Raw genomic sequence first — 16,187 nt, forward strand, 5'->3', positions numbered from 1 at the left:
GTCATTCCAGATTTTAACTCAGTGAATTAAAGCTTTTCCTTCTTATTCTACCCCCATGAGCACCATTTAATTCCCAGGACTCCCATAGCATCATGGCGGCATGGAGAAATGTCTGGCCATGACACCATTGGCTGAAATGGCCACAGTTGTGCACAGTGTCAGGTCTTCAGTCAGGAGCGCAGTAGCTTCTTTGTCCTGACTGCAAGGCCTCCTTTCTTTATGTTGACCAAATCTCAGCATCTACACAATTCTTTTGGGAGCATGGGAAGTTTGGGGAAATTATCTTGTGTTCTCTGTGCTTCTGGAGAGTTGTGGGGTAGAACTAGGGAGACTGAAAGGAATATTGTGCCCTGTCTTCTCTACTGAACCTGCCCCTGCTTGTTGCTCCTGAGTGATATTGCTGCTTTTGCATTCTGGCAAAGGATCTCATTTATTTCCTTGGGCTCCACATAGGAGCCCACAAGGCTTTCCCACACTTACGTAATCAAACTTTACCAGGCGTTCCTTTGCCCTTGTTAACTCTGTTCCTTCCTTTGCCAGCTTGTAGTGAGAAAGCGGGGTTGAAGACAGGAGGAGAACAGTACAAAATTAGTTCCGTAAGATTGCACATTCTTTTTTTTTTTTTAACGTTTATTTATTTTTGGGACAGAGAGAGACAGAGCATGAACAGGGGAGGGGCAGAGAGAGAGGGAGACACAGAATCGGAAACAGGCTCCAGGCTCTGAGCCATCAGCCCAGAGCCCGACGCGGGGCTCGAACTCACGGACCGCGAGATCGTGACCTGACTGAAGTCGGACGCTTAACCGACTGCGCCACCCAGGCGCCCCAGATTGCACATTCTTACACACCTTTCTTTATAGGAAAGCTATTTACACCTGGACTTAGCACTTTGAAGTGAAAATCAAGATGATAATGGTTTTGTCCAGTGATCCCAGTGTACGTATTTCCCTAGCTTTGGAAGCTCCTGAAATGAGAAAATGTCAAGATATACAGAGTATGGGACCGGGCAGATGGTGTGTACCCTATTTGTATCATGTCATCGCATATATTTACTTGTATTTCCCAAATCTAAGTCAGTGCAATTGACAGTGGAGCAAATTTCTCTTTCATTTCCCCCATTCCTTTTAAAGATGAATGTGAGAAAGTTTTTGTTGCTGAAGAAGGAATGGTCACAGTTCTACTTTTCTGCCCCAAAGAGGTCTCTCCATTACATTGTTTGACTGCATGTTGCAGGCCACTAGATCTCTCTCTCTCTTTCTCTCTCTGTGAACTCTAGACTATATTCTGTTCTGTTTAAATTTTAGTTCAATTACTTACATTTGCTTTGTTATCAATTGGATGTTTAATTCCAACATTTACTTAGCTATTCACCTTTTAACGAATACGAATATATAAATGAAGACTAAGATATCTAAGCAATTTACTTATTGTTTCTTTTAAGTTTATTATTCAAACATAAATGTGTCCATGCAATTCTTTACACCATCCTCCTTCCTGACAATGGACTCCAGGAGACAACAATCTTTACTTTTATGGGGTCTATAGCCTCTCTTAGAAGGGGATTATTAGGCACTAACAATAAAAGATTGAGAGTCCAGCAAAGGTAGAATGAGAGATGGGCCATAGTTTTCCAAAACTTCCATGTGTTATAAAAATAGAAGAAAAGAGAGTCATCTTATGTACCTGGGATCAAGCTGAAGCTGAATCATTCCACAACTCTTCCCTGTGACTCAGAAGTAGGTATGGGGGTGGGAATGTGCAGGCAGATTCACCGTTACTTTAGAGTATTATAATTAAGTATAAATTTGATGCTTCTCAGGATGTTAAAGAGATAATCACTGACTAAAAGCATCTGAGGAAAATAGTTTCTTTTATTGTATAAGAAATATAAAATGTATATAAATAAAGATACTTTATTATTTTATTTCAACATTAGACATTATAGGTATGAAGCTTGATGCTGATGAATTTGACACAGAGTCTGGAATGACATCCAGCACATTCATCCACAAAAATAACCCTGACAACATTGGAATTCGTTGTTAAAAATAAGCCAGCTTGGAAATACGACTCACTCATAATCAACTAAAAGGTTTTGTTAGGAAAACTGCACCGATGCAGCAAACAAACATTTGTATCTCATGGTGGAGTTTGTACTGATGTTTTTAAAACAATCATGAGAAATTTGGTTTGGTACTAGGCAACCAGAAATAAGAACCACATCTCAGGAGTCCTCATCTCAAATTATATTTGGTTCATAACACTTGTTTCTTTTCACCTTCAGGACTTTTTTTTTTTAAACAAAGATTTCCTTTCACCAGAATTGTGCCTGTAATGCATAGCCGTATCTCTATGAACAGTGCCTGCCCTATGTATAGCTAGATGAATACGCAATTTGCATGTTGCTGATTTAAATGAAAGTCAGTATGCGTATATGAATGTCTGGTCACATTTGAAAAAGAAATCTCGAAAGCTGACAAAATACCTTTCCCCCCTTTCTATACAATCCAGCAGCCTTGAGTTCTTGTATACCCACTAAGCCTTATGCCGTATCTTTTTAACAAAGAATGAACCCATGTATGAAAAGCAGCCAGGAAGACTTTGGCTTTGTGGATCTGCAAGAAACAAACGCCCCATGAGAGCCTCTTCCTGCTCCTGCACTCCTCTGCTTCAGAATCCCTGGCTGCTTGTCTTTGAATGATGTAGCAATAGGTGCTCATGGGATTTCCACTCGGCAGCAAGAAGCCCAGTTTTAGATCATAATAGACCAGCTACCGGTGAAGAATACAGAACGTTATCAGTCAGTTTCTACTCTGGTGGCTTGGAAAGGGATGGGGGTAGCTGTGGGGAGCAAAGGAGAAATTGGGTAGGAGAATATACTATACCCTGTCAATTCCCTGAGTTACACCAGGGGACCAGGGGGACATTTATTTTCAACTGTGTGAATAGTAGCCATTGGTAAAAAGTAATGTTCTTTCAAGAAGTGGCAGGTTGAGAATAAGACAGCTACTGCTGATATGGTCAAAAGAGGTCATTTTGCATATTTACATCTTAAAATGTAATTAGAAAGGTGCTCACAAAATCCTTAACTTTTGAGAGTAAATTATGTGGAAGCACATGCTTTTCCTAGAACATCTCAAAGCTGCACATGTGAGAAAATCACCTTGTCTTCATGTTCTGCAGCCAATCGATACGCTCATCGACACCAGATTTTTCATTTAGGTCAATCACTTACCTTCAAAGTCGGTCATGAATACAATAACAATAGTTAAAATTGTCAATGACAATTTTTTCCCTTTTATCCAGAAAAGCTAGGAGTAGGGTTTATCTTAAATTCATTTGTCTTGCCTCCACCACTAGAATTAGACAATTTCTTTTAGCAAATTAGTTTGCTTTCTACATTTGTGAAGTGGAACTAGAAAAAAAAATTATGCAACAAACATTTAATGTTTGAAAGGCATTATTTGAGGTGCTGGGGACTGAAAAATAGGAAACAACAGTCAATCATACAACACTTAGCTATTGGCTATGTTTTAGATGTTGAATAAAGTTTATTTAATTGAAGGATGGCTGTGTTAGGAATAAAGCCCTAATGATAGTTCTAAATGAGTAGCTCATCCCCTCTAGGACAGCCTGGGAATATTTCTCAGAGGAGGTGACTTGACTTTGGTCTTCAAGTATAATTAGGAACTCGAATTCAGAGGAAAACAAAGGAGAAGTTCATTTTAACGGAAAGTCGAGGATGTGTGAAGACATGGGTAGAAAGTACAGAGCTTATTTAGGAAACTCTGGGAAATTTGGTGTGCATGGAGCATAGGATACAGGTGTAGTATGGAGAGAGGAGGGGGATGAGGCTAGAGGGTGGATTAGTTCATAGGGCCATAGTTCAGAGAAGGCATAGTCTTGCCTTCTACTCCCCGTTGCATGTTCAGTACAGTGCCTGGTTTTTAGAAAGGGATGAATGAATATTTGTTGAGAAAATAAACAGATGAAGGAATAGACGGATGAATGAATATTGTGATGAGGCCACTCATCTTCTCTTATCGACAGGAAAAGGTTATTGAAAACTTTGAAACAAAACAATGACATTAGATGGAAGGGTTTGTGGGCTGGAAGACAGAGGTTTGGTTAGGGAGATCACCTGAAGTAGAATGCAATTGTTTGCCAATTAGTAGCTAAGGGGAGTTTTGTTTAAGGTAAAATACTACTGAGAGAAGGAGCTAGATATAAAGCAGAATTCAGAGATATAGTTGACCCATTGGATATTGGGGGTAGAGGGTTGAGGGTGGCTGGCTGAGCAATTCATGTGGACCAGCGGCCCCTGAGAGAGCTGCACGGGTTTAGATAGAAATGTCCTGAGCATTGTTGGACACACAGGTATGAAACTCACCTGTGAAAGGTAAAGGTGAAGCAGAGGAAGTCATTAGGGTGTAGAGGATGTTTGAAAACACAAAAAATGTGAGGGTGGAATTTTGAGGATCATAAGTATACGGGAAGTCTGAAGAGGAGATAAAAAGCACACTGAGAGTCAGGAGACTCAAAACAATAGCTGGGTAAGAGAGGACCGGGAAGAATTGAGACTAACTACCTTGTTCTTCTCCTCCTCCACCTCCTCCTTCTTCTTGTAATATAATTTATTGTCGTTAGTTAACATACAGTGTATACCATGTGCTCTTGGTTTCGGAGGTAGATTCCCGTGATTCATCTCTTACCCAGTGCTCATCCTAACAAGTGCCCTCCTCAAAGCCTATCACCCATTTTCCCCTCTCCCCTGCTCGCCCCCACCATCAACCCTCAGTTCTCTGTATTTAAGTCTTGTATGGTTTGCCTCCCTCTCTGTTTGAAACTCTTATTTTTCCCTTCCCCGTCCCCATGGTCTTCTGTAACATTTCTCAAGTTCCACATCTGAGTGAAAACACATGGTATCTGCATGTCTCTGACTGACTTGTTTCACTTAGCATAATACCCTCCACTTCGATCCACGTTGCTGCAAATGGCAGGATTTCATTCTTTCTCATTGCCAAGTAGTATTCCATTGTGTTTATAAACCACATCTTTATCCATTCATCTGTTGATGGACGTTTGGGCTCTTATTTGTTCATTGGAACACTTTGAGCAATGTCATGTATTAGAGTTACTGAATGTAATTTTTTTTTCAGTCAGTTTGGAATTTTCCCTTCCCTAATGCACATTCACTGTTGGTAGCTGATTTAATGTGATTATGCCGTTTAACTTGGCTAAATGAATATTTAAGATACCATGAGGCCTTGTGATATTTTCCAGAAAGATCCTACATTGTTATCTTATGTTAAGATGATCTTTTTTAAAATTTTTACTTATTAATACCAAGAGAATGCTTTGCCCCCTGTTCTAACTTTCAGAGTAATACTGGCACATGTATTCTCTTAAAATCAGGCACAAACGTGGGGGAAAAAAGTGAACACACGTAGGTTAGAACATACGATTCTTTCCTTGAAAGAAGTGGGAGGAGGAGTCGAGGGAAGGGAGCATCAACACAAATCCTGAGGATTGGATAATTTCAAGTTTCCCTTTCTTTATTTGAAAACTGTTTCCTCTACTGGGATTTATCTGTTACTCAGAGAAACCAGGTGAGTTAAACTTCCTCCCAAGTGGGCATTTTTCTGGATCCCCAAATTTGATACAATTTAGCACAAATTGTCAGTCTGCGCTGAGAATAGCCGGGCCTGTTTTCAGCCGTGCTGCAGTTCATTTTACAGAGCTTTGAGGCGAAATCACAGCACTTATGGGCACGAAGCCATTAGTCAGCATTTCAGTCACTCCTGGCTCCCTGTGCCTTTCAGAACTGAGAAGGCTGCTGTTGCCCCTTCTAGAAAATCAGAGAAAAGTGTGGAGCAAAAGAGAAATCAATTAATTTTACAAATAATAAATAATAACATATACTAATAAGGTAAATGAGATCATAGGAACAAATTGAGAAAGGCATTGCGGTGTTTTTTTTTCCTTACCACACAAATTAGTTTTCATAAATGAGGACATTAATGTATATATAAATCTGGTTGCTGCTTACACCATTAATTTATTATCTCTTTCCGAGACAAATGATCGCTATGTAGATTCTATTAAAAGCATTAGTTGAATTTTGAGCTTGTTTATGGAATGAGGACTGAGTGTCCATGTTCATCCTGTGCAACTGTTCCCTGTCTATTTTTCTTCATAATTTATTTACTGATTAAAAGCTGACTTTACTGTTATCTTTTTTTTTTTTAAGTAAGAATGAGAAAAAGAGAGTGTGTGGGGTAGGGGCAGAGGAAGAGGGAGATAGACAATCCCAAGAGGGCTCCATGCCCAGCCCAGAGCCTGACGCGGAGCTCGATCTCTTGGCCGTGAGATCATGACCTTGGATAAAACTTACGAGATTTTGTTTTTTCTATGTTTCTAAAACATTGAGCAGATTGCTTATTGGTCAGAGCAAAAGAACACATAATACGGTACAAAAAAAGACCCTTTTCTTTACAATCATTGGGTACAATAGTGAAAACAGAGGTGAAGACAGCAGTGAAAGCGACATGTTGCTTGAAGAGTTTGGAGTTTGGAGTTCACAATCTGCTATGGAGACAACACAAAGCAACTATAATTGCATAACCATAATTATTTATTTGTACTAGACCGAATTTACTCTCTTCCATTCTCATACACACCCATTCCACAGAATATTTGAAATAATATGCACGCACATGCACAAAAACACATTTTTACTATAAGCAGATAACTGAGGCTGTTGAAGGAAAAGAAACATAAGGGCTGTAAAATAATAACAAATAAGGCCAGAGATTTGTACCATTTGGGTTCACGCAGTTGCAGTTCCTAGAGATGTTCAGAAAAACTGTTCTGTAAGCTCCCAGAATTCAAAGCAAAGAGGAGAGCAGTCATTTACAAGGTTAAATGGCCCAAAGATATGGCATGTTTCAATGATGCCATCTGTAGTCACTATTTATTAGGCACTTATATTTCTCAACTGCTTCTCCCCAAAAAACAGGACAGGAAGGTGAAGGAACTTGCTCCAAGATCTGCAGTGAGTAAATGGTAGGGCAGAGGTCAGAAGCCAAGGTTGTTGGATTTCTGAGTCTGACCCCCATGTGACCTGCCCTACTGTCCTCTCCCCTGGCCTGACCTGCAGGTGATCTGCTACACTGCCTTGTCTTCTAATGCTTATCGTCTCACAAGACCCACGGAGGAGACTGTGCTCAGGGTCACTCTAAGGTCCTATCATAGAAGCATTTTCAAAATGCCATGGAAACATAGAGGAGGAAGTATTTCTGGCTGTACATGTGAGTAAAGGCAGTAAGTTTATAGAAACATTGGCTTATATGTGCTTTTAAATAATTTGTCTGCTTTTAGAAAATAGTTTTTTACAATCATTTGATTCCCTTCTGGTTGTTTCCTTCTAGATGTGCAACTACCATACATATCATTTTTCTCCCTAAATCTTTTAATGATTCTAGAAGATATAATGTTGATTATTGAGATTGACTCACAAATCTCATATTACAAACAATCTAAAATGCTCAGAAAATACTTAGAAACATGCCAAAATTTGGTTGTAACGTATCCTATTTCTTTAATCAATAGGCTAAAGATAAACGTGCTATTTCAGAGCTGCGTTTGAAGGCTGGTCGTCAGTAAAACAGTATTTTTTATGAGTTGCATAAATGCTTTGTGGTGTTACTGAAATATCTTAATTGCTTTTATGAATGTATTTAATGAGTTCCATTTAAAATGTGATGTTATTTACCTTATGGGATTAAATGACTCACTCCATCCAGACACTGTGCAAACCCAAAGGAACATTGCTTTTTGCCTGCGGTGCAGGGTGAACCAGAAAGCTCTAAATCCAACTGTTAGTCGCTCTGCTCTGTCTGTGTGAGTTCTGTGCTGTACCCACAGGAGATCTGGGCTGGGGACTCTCCATCCAGGAGCCTCTGGTCTGGTATCCAGGCTTAATTGAATAACAGCAGGGGCTTCAGCTAGAAGAGATGAGATGGCCAGTCAAGATGGCTACAAGGTCAAGAAACAGCCTCAGAGGAAGCAATGTTTATGTCACAGAGTCGGTGGAAGATCAGTTTCCGACAGTTAGTTAGTGTGTTACTGAGAAGAGTTTTGCTTTATCGTGGAAGGAGAAAGAGTGAGGGCAAGAGGAACACCTACTTTGTTAGAACCCTGATCATCAGTGCAGCCCGGAGTGGAGGATCTTATTGTTTCTTTTATGCCTTCATTATTTCCATCTCTTTTCCCCATGATTTTATGCTTCATTTATTATACTTTGGTGTAAACAATAATAGCTAATTCTAATGAGCACCTACTATGTGCCATTCACAGTACTAAACACTTTCAAGTGATTCTCTCTCTTAGTCTTCCGGGCAAACTCTATGAGGTAGCTACTGCTATCGTTATTATTCCAGTTTTACACATGAAGAAACAAAGGCTTGGTGACTTTGCTTAAGGTTATGCAAGTATTGACTGCAAGAGGTAGGATTTATTTAACTATCTATCTATTTGTTTTTGTGGAGAAAAGGAATTTTACTTTAGGATCACTGAATAAAAACAGTAAAAATTGACATTATGAGTTAAGTAGGGATTTGTGCTTAATAGGATGGTTGTGTTTTAGAGCCGGCAAAGGAACATGGCTGCTCTTTGGTATTAAGGAAATCCACTGGGAGTTTAGCATTATGCTTTAGTGAGAAAAGGACCAATGTTGGGAATGGCTGAAGTATTTTTCCCCCAGATTGGGATTTTCCCCCAGTCCATTTTCATGAATTACCAGTGGGTATTAGTCATTCTCATTCTCATGGTAAGATGGAAAAATCAGGGGCACCTGGGTGCCTCAGTTGGGTGAGTGTCCTGACTCTAGGTTTCAGCTCAGGAGGTGATCCAAGGGACATGGGATCAAGTCCCACCTCAGGCTCTGTGCTGAGTGTGGAGCCTGCTTAATATTCTTTTTCTGTCTCCTGCTACCCCTCTCCCACTCACGAACTCTCTTTTTCTCTCTCTCTGAAATAAATAAATACAGTGAAACCTTGGATTGCAAGTAACTTGTTCTGCGAGTGTTCCCAAGATGAGCAAACGTTTCTAATAAATTTTAACTTGATAAATGAGCGATGTGTTGCAATACCAGTAATGACATCAAATGTCACATGATCACAACTGAGCCAATGGTTCTTCTCTCTCTCTCTCTCTCTCTCTCTCTCTCTCTCTCGCTGTGGGATTGTGGGTGATCATCTCCCGTGCTCAGATGCTCAGTCTCAGGCCATGGTGTTTGGCAGAAATCAGTGAATTTTCAGAACGTTGGAAGGTGCCCACAACTGGCATTAGTATATTTTTTGTCATTTCAAAGCACGTATGGACAGTCCTTTACTTCTCCATACAAGAGTAAGCTTAGGAATGCTTTGTTTCATTCTAGGTCATTAGATAGGTTCCTTGTTAAAGTTGCACAAAAGGAAAAAGATTCCATCGAGCCAATAGATAGCAGTGATTCCGTTAGTGATAGTGAAAGTCATCCTACACAATAACCCTCCTCCCTTGTCTCCCTTGCATCAGTCACAAAGGTTTTCAGAGGTAAGTGCAGGTTAATTTGTTTATTTTTCTTTATATTTTGAATTTCTTTATTATATTGTATTATATTACAGTATTGTAATCATTTTCATAGGAATATTTTTGGGTTGTGGACAAATCATCTGAGTTTCCATGACTTCTTATAGGGAAATTCACTTTCATATACAAATGCTTTGGATTACAAGCATGTTTCAGGAATGAATTATGCTTCCAAACCAAGGTTTTACTGTAAATAAATAAATAGATAAATAAAATGGAAAATATTTTTGTATCTCAAAATCATTTTGGAATAATGGGATAAAATGATACTTTAATGAAAAAATAATAAAATAATTATTTTTTCACTCAAATAAACAAATACATTATCCTTAGTATTAACCTGGACTTGAGAGGATCCAGTGAATCTCACAAGTAGGTGTTAATCACTTACATTTGTAAGGAAGTGAAGAAATGTTACTTTATCAGAGTTAGAATTCCTGTTGACAAGCTATTTGGAGGGAAGAAAACATGGGCGAGAAGGCTGAGAATAGAGGAGAGAAAGAGTGTCGGAAAGAGGGGTAAGGCACAGCATTCTTAGGGGGAGTGAGCAGCTGGTAAAAATTCCACTATGGTGAACATGGTAAGGGTTCAATTTTTTTCAATGTTTATTTATTTTTGAGAGAGAGAGAGAGCAAATGAGCAGGGGAGGGGCAGAGAGAGAGGGAGACACAGAATCTGAAGCAGGTTCCAGGCTCTGAGCTGTCAGCACAGAGCCTGACGCGGGGCTTGAACCCACGGACCGTGAGATCATGACCTGAGCCGAAGTTGGAAGCTTAACTGACTGAGCCAGCCAGGCGCCCCCAGGGTGAGAGTTTAAAGGAATTCTCTCTGGGGTGAGGGGGAGAGATGAATAGGTAGAGTACAGAGAATTTTCAGGGCTGTGAAAACACCCTAGAAGCTATTATAATGATGGATACATGATACATTTGTCCAAATCCATAGAATGTACAACACCAAGAGTGAACCTTAATGTAAACTATGAACTTCCGTTGATTATGAAGTGTCTGTATAGGTTTATGTGCCCTTCAGGTAAGTGATGTTGATAAGGGGAAGGCTATGCATGTGTGGGTGCAGAGAGTATATGGGAAATGTCTGTACCTCCTTCTCAATTTTGATGTAAAACTTAAACTACTTAAAAAATTAAAGTTTTGGGGGCACCTGGGTGACTCAGTCAGTTAAGCTCTGACTCTTAGTTTCGGCTAAGGTCATGATTATGGTTTGTGAGTCCAAGCCCCACATTAGGCTCCACCCTGACAGTGCAGAGTCGGCCTGGAATTCTTTCTCTCTCCCTCTCTCTCTGCCCCTCCCCAAGTTGTTCTCTCAAATAAAAATAATTAAAATTTTTTAATTAAAAAATAAATTTTTTAAAAAGCAAAGGAAAAATAGAAAGTTAAAAATATCAGACTGTCTTATTGATTAAAATAATCTTTATAGATTTTAGATATAAGTCCTTTGCTTTATTAGTCATGTGTTCATTTGGCCTACCTCCTACCAAATAATCAGTTAACATTTATTAACTATTCTTTATTAGACATTTTGGTAGATCTAATAGTGTCGTCCCAAATTCATGTCCACCTGGCATAGCAGAATGTGACACTATTTGGAAATAAGATCTTTGCAGATGTAATTCATCAAGGATTTCAAGAGGAAATCAACTTCCATGTAAAGTGGACCTGAAATTCAATGACTAGTGCCCTGACAAATGAGGCGAGGACACAGAAAGGAACACAGAGAAGACCATGTGAAGACAAAAGTGTTATGTTGCTAGCGGCCCAAAATACTAGGAACCATTCGAAGCTGGAAGAAGCCAAGAAGGATTCTTCCCGGAGCCTTCAGAAGGTGCATGGCCCTGCTGAGATCTTTTTTTTTGTTTTTTTTGTTTACTTATATTTGAAAGAGAGAGCATGAGTGGGGGCAGGGACAGGGAGAGAAGGTGACACAGGGTCTGAAGTGGGCTCTGCACTGACAGCAGGGAACCCAACTGGGGGCTTGAACTTATAAACCACAGGATCATGGCGTGCACCGAAGTTGGACGCTTAGCCAGCTGAGCCACCCAGATGCCTCGGCCCTGCTGATATCTTAATTTTGACTTTTGGCTTCCCAAAATGAGAGAAGAAATTTCTGTTCTTTTGAGCCACCAAGTGTGTGTTAATTTGTGTGGTTTCTTCAGGAAACTGATATAGACATTATTCTAGGAGACTGGTACTAAAATGAATAGTATATAGTACTTGTCTTTAAGAAGTTGAAAGAGTGGGGCACCTGGGTGGCTCAGGTGGTGGAGCGTCCGACTTCTGCTCAGGTCATGATCTCTTGTTCACAAGTTCGAGTCCCGTGTGGGGCTCTGTGCTGACAGCTCAGAGCCTGAAACCTGATGCCGATTCTGTGTCTCCCTCTCTCTCTGCCCCTGTCCTGCTTGCGCTCTTTCTCATGCAGGAAAATAAATAAACATTTAAAAAAAATTATTTATTTATTTATTTATTTATTTTGAAGTTCTTTTATCGATTTATTTGCTTATTTTTGTCAGAGATGTCACATTCACATGGGTCAAAAAATAACAAATATAAAAGATAATCAGTGAAAAGTCACACATCCAACCCTTTTCTCTGCCATCTCCATGGATTTTCCCCCTCTACATCACCCCTTCCCCAAACCCCATCAACTAACTGCCTTTTGTTATGTTCTTATGAATTATTCCAGACCTTTTATTTAAAAAAATTTTTTTTTAAATAAATTGAAAGAATGGTGTTGCATAACGAACTGGTGCCTATTTGTTGAAAGCACCTGCAACATTTTTATAGATTAGTAATAACTGAGCTTATTTCAAAATGATGGCCAGGCTTTGCCTGGTCAGATGAGAGAGGGAGGGAGAGAAAGGATCAGAGCGGCAGGATACGGTAGATGTAGCGGAGCTGTGCAACCATGCTAGAACCTGGTAGGAAGGGAGCGTGTGAATCTCACCCAGGCCAGAGCTAAGAAGGAGCGGGGAAGGAAATAAGGTTAGAGAGGGTAGGAGATGGAGATAATCTGAATAGCCTCGTGTGCTGTGCTGAAGAGTCTTTTGTTTTATTCTGTAGGCAGTGTAGAACAAGCCAAGACCTTAAAGACGGAAAACTATGTGATCAGGCATCAGGACAGTGGAGTGATTCAAAACACATGTGCCTGGACCCAAACCTTGGCTCTGTTGCTTATTAGGTTTGTAAATTCAGGCAAGTTCCTTATTACCTGACCATCATCGGTAAAACAGACAACATAGTTCCTTGGGCAAAGCGCTAGGGTGAGGAGGGTGAGGAGTAAATGAATTAAACAGGCGTAATTTTTAGAACAATGGCATATACTAGGCGCTTAACTGAAGGTTAGTCCTTCTAATCTGTTGTGCATTTTATCAACAGCAAGTTCATTCTGGCAGCAATGTGGAAATACTGGCATTCATGTAAGCAAAAGCCTGAACAATGTACTGAGAAGGAGGAAGAGTTTTTCTGGAGATATTTCCTAAGTAGAATCAAAGGGTTGTATCTAATGTGATGTGAAGAATTAGGAAAGAAAGACGCCAGCTCAAAAGTTTCTGCCTCGATACAGAGTAAACAGTGACGCCATCATCAGAGAACAGGAATACAATACAAGCTATGGGGTTCCGGAGAGGTACAGCAAGGAACAGGGTAATACATTTTATTTCAGACATGGTAAGTTTAAGGTGATGGTGACATCCAGTTAGGGAAACTTAGAAGGCAGTTTTGAAAGTATTCTAAACGAAAGGGGACAGATGAACACTGTTAAAGTCATGTTTCTTAAAAGGGGCCCCTTGAGCAACACTTTATGAGAATCATCTGGTTCTCTTTTTAAGAATGCAAATTCATAGATCCCACTCAAATCCTACTGAATCAAAATACCTGGCAAGCAGGCCTTGAAGGGTTGCATCCTGAGGACTCTTCCTAGGTGATGCTTATGCACATAGGAATGCTTAGCTTCTGGAAAACATATAAGCCTCCAGTTCTGGCTGTTTATAGAATCATCTTAGGAACTTCTAAAAATACTGATACCCGGGCTCCACCTCAAAGAGATTCTGATTTAATTGGGCTGAGATGAGACCACAGCTTCAACTTGTTTGAAAAGTACCCCAAGTGATTCTACTTTGCAGACAGGAACTAGAAGGAGAGAAAAAGAATATTCAAGAAGGCAGGAAGATCTGAAGATCACAAAAAGGATTCATAAAAGACAGAAGTGAAAATATCTGGACGTTAACTGTGGAAATGTCTTCTTCTTTTTTTTTTAAGTAGGAATAGATAGCATTACTACCTTCGATAGATATCAGAAGAGAAAGAGAACTGAAACCAAGCTAGTGGTTTTGACCAATAGGAGATCAGTGATGTAAAATTTAGGGAGGGCTTTTCAAGGGAGTGGGATAGAGACAGAAACTAGAGGCAGCCTTGAGGACACGGAGACAAAGAACACAGACTATGCTTTCACGAAGTTCGAAGAGAGATGGAACACAGCTTACAGCAACAACTGTCTCCCTTTCTCCTTTTTTCTGTCTTTATATGAGTGAATTAAAATATTTAGAATATTTGTGACTGAAAAAGAAAATGCCAGAGGAAAAGATGAAGATATAATCTTTAAAAATATATTTCAAGGAGTCTTAAAAAAAAAGAGAAGAAATTCAGAGTTTTGGATGTAAAGAGGAAAGACGTGATTCTGTCCCTGAGAATAAGAGGTAAGGGTGAAAAAGGGGTGATCACAGGGGATGGGAGCGTATTTACCATTATCTGCCGTGAAAGAGAGGGTTGGACGATATTGGAGGGCTTGAGGGAATGTGAATTTTTTGCATTGGGGATTCAGGAGGAAAAGGACTAGTGACCAATACAAACACTACTGGACAGTGTTTAAAGGTCCCACTGGGATAGGAAGTCATAGATTTATAGTGGCAGCAAACCACATAACCTAGTGAATTTCTCCAGCGTCCCTTGGCAGTTCACACATGGGAAATACAAGGCCGCATCTGGGTTGAAACTGGCCAGGGTAGAATGAAAGAACGGAACTGATGATATTGTTGGAATGCTTTCAAGTGATTCGTACAGTGACTCTGTGGTGTGGGTAGGAATGAGGGCTGAAGAGGCTAGTCTGGATAATAAAGAAGGATGATGCAAGGATTAGTGGTCTTCATGAGGTCCTGCTGTAGCATTAATAAAAGTGAGGGAGTGAGAAATAGGTGGGGAAAAAAAAGGTTGCAAGTGGTGTTTGGATTTCTCGATTTAAGATTTCAGGAAGGTGTTGGTGACTACAATAGCCTTGGTGTAGCCTTCTTGCTGACTGTAGCACAAGAATGGTAAATGGAATAAGAGAGAGCGGGAGGGAAACCAGATGCCTGGGTCTGCATGGTGATTTGGGCTGTGAGATGGGAACGATGAATTTGATAAAGTCTGGGGTGTAGCCCAGGTTTGTGGCCTCTGAAGAGAGAACATCCTGGGTTGGAATCCTAACTCTATCATTTATCACCAGTGTGATGTTGGGCAGGTTATTTCTGTGATCCTCAACTTTTTCATTTGCAAAAACAGACAACTTCTATCTCCTAGGAAATTTTGTATTTTATTTCTATTTATTCTCTCTCTTATCCCTCTCTTTACACAATGAACAAACCGCTTGGCTACTTGGGAAGGAGAGGATGTGAGGAAAAGTACATTTTGTAGAGAAGTAATCAGTATTTTCGAAGAGTCCCCCCTATATTAACATACATATATGTGGCCTATAAATTGCCTTTCTGAAATCAATGCACTCTCAAATCTCTTACCTAAGCCACTCCTTAAAAATAATTAGTGAAGAAAATTCTATACCAAATTGGTGGACCACTTTGTAGCTCTGGTAATTGAGGGGCTGGGATTCTAAAAAGAAAATGAGAGAGAGAGAGAGAGAGAGAGAGAGAAAGAGAGAGAGAGAGAAAGAGAGAGAGAGAGGAGGGAGAGGGGAAGGGAGGGAGAGAGACTTTGCCGGAATTAGCTTGATGACGTAGCAGCCTATGTTGCTTAGTTCCTACATAGAATGCACAACTTCTGCAGCTTGTTGATTAGTGAATATGCTTTTAGAGAGACTGTATAATACCACAAAGTTATCTGTATGATATGGACCCTCGTCTCCTAGATTGGCTCATTGCTCATTTAAAAAATTCTCCATTGTGGGGCTCCTGGGTGGCTCAGTTGGTTGAGTGACCGACTTTGGCTCAGGTCACGATCTCACGGTTTGTGAGTTTGAGCCCTGCGTTGGGCTCTGTGCTGACAGCTCAGAGCTTGGGGCCTGCTTCTGATTCTGTGTCTCCCTCTCTCTCTGCCCCTCCCCCACTCATGCTCTGTCTCTCTCTGTCTCAGAAATGAACATTAAAAAATAAATAAATCTCCATCGTTTACTTGAAAGTGGATGTTTCTTTTAAAAAGCTTGAGAAAATGCAAGTGTCACAAATGGTTTTTAAAATTCAAGCCTAATGTGCTTAAGATCAAACTTGTTAAAATTCTTTCAAAATGTTCAAAACATTTTGTTAGACTAATTAATGACATGGAATGTGACTGAACTTA

Source organism: Lynx rufus, unplaced genomic scaffold, assembly GCF_022079265.1.
Source record: "Lynx rufus isolate CCGP_SWC_20201006 ecotype Redwood Valley unplaced genomic scaffold, mLynRuf1.p SCAF_15, whole genome shotgun sequence".
NCBI classification, from domain to species: Eukaryota; Metazoa; Chordata; class Mammalia; order Carnivora; family Felidae; genus Lynx; species Lynx rufus.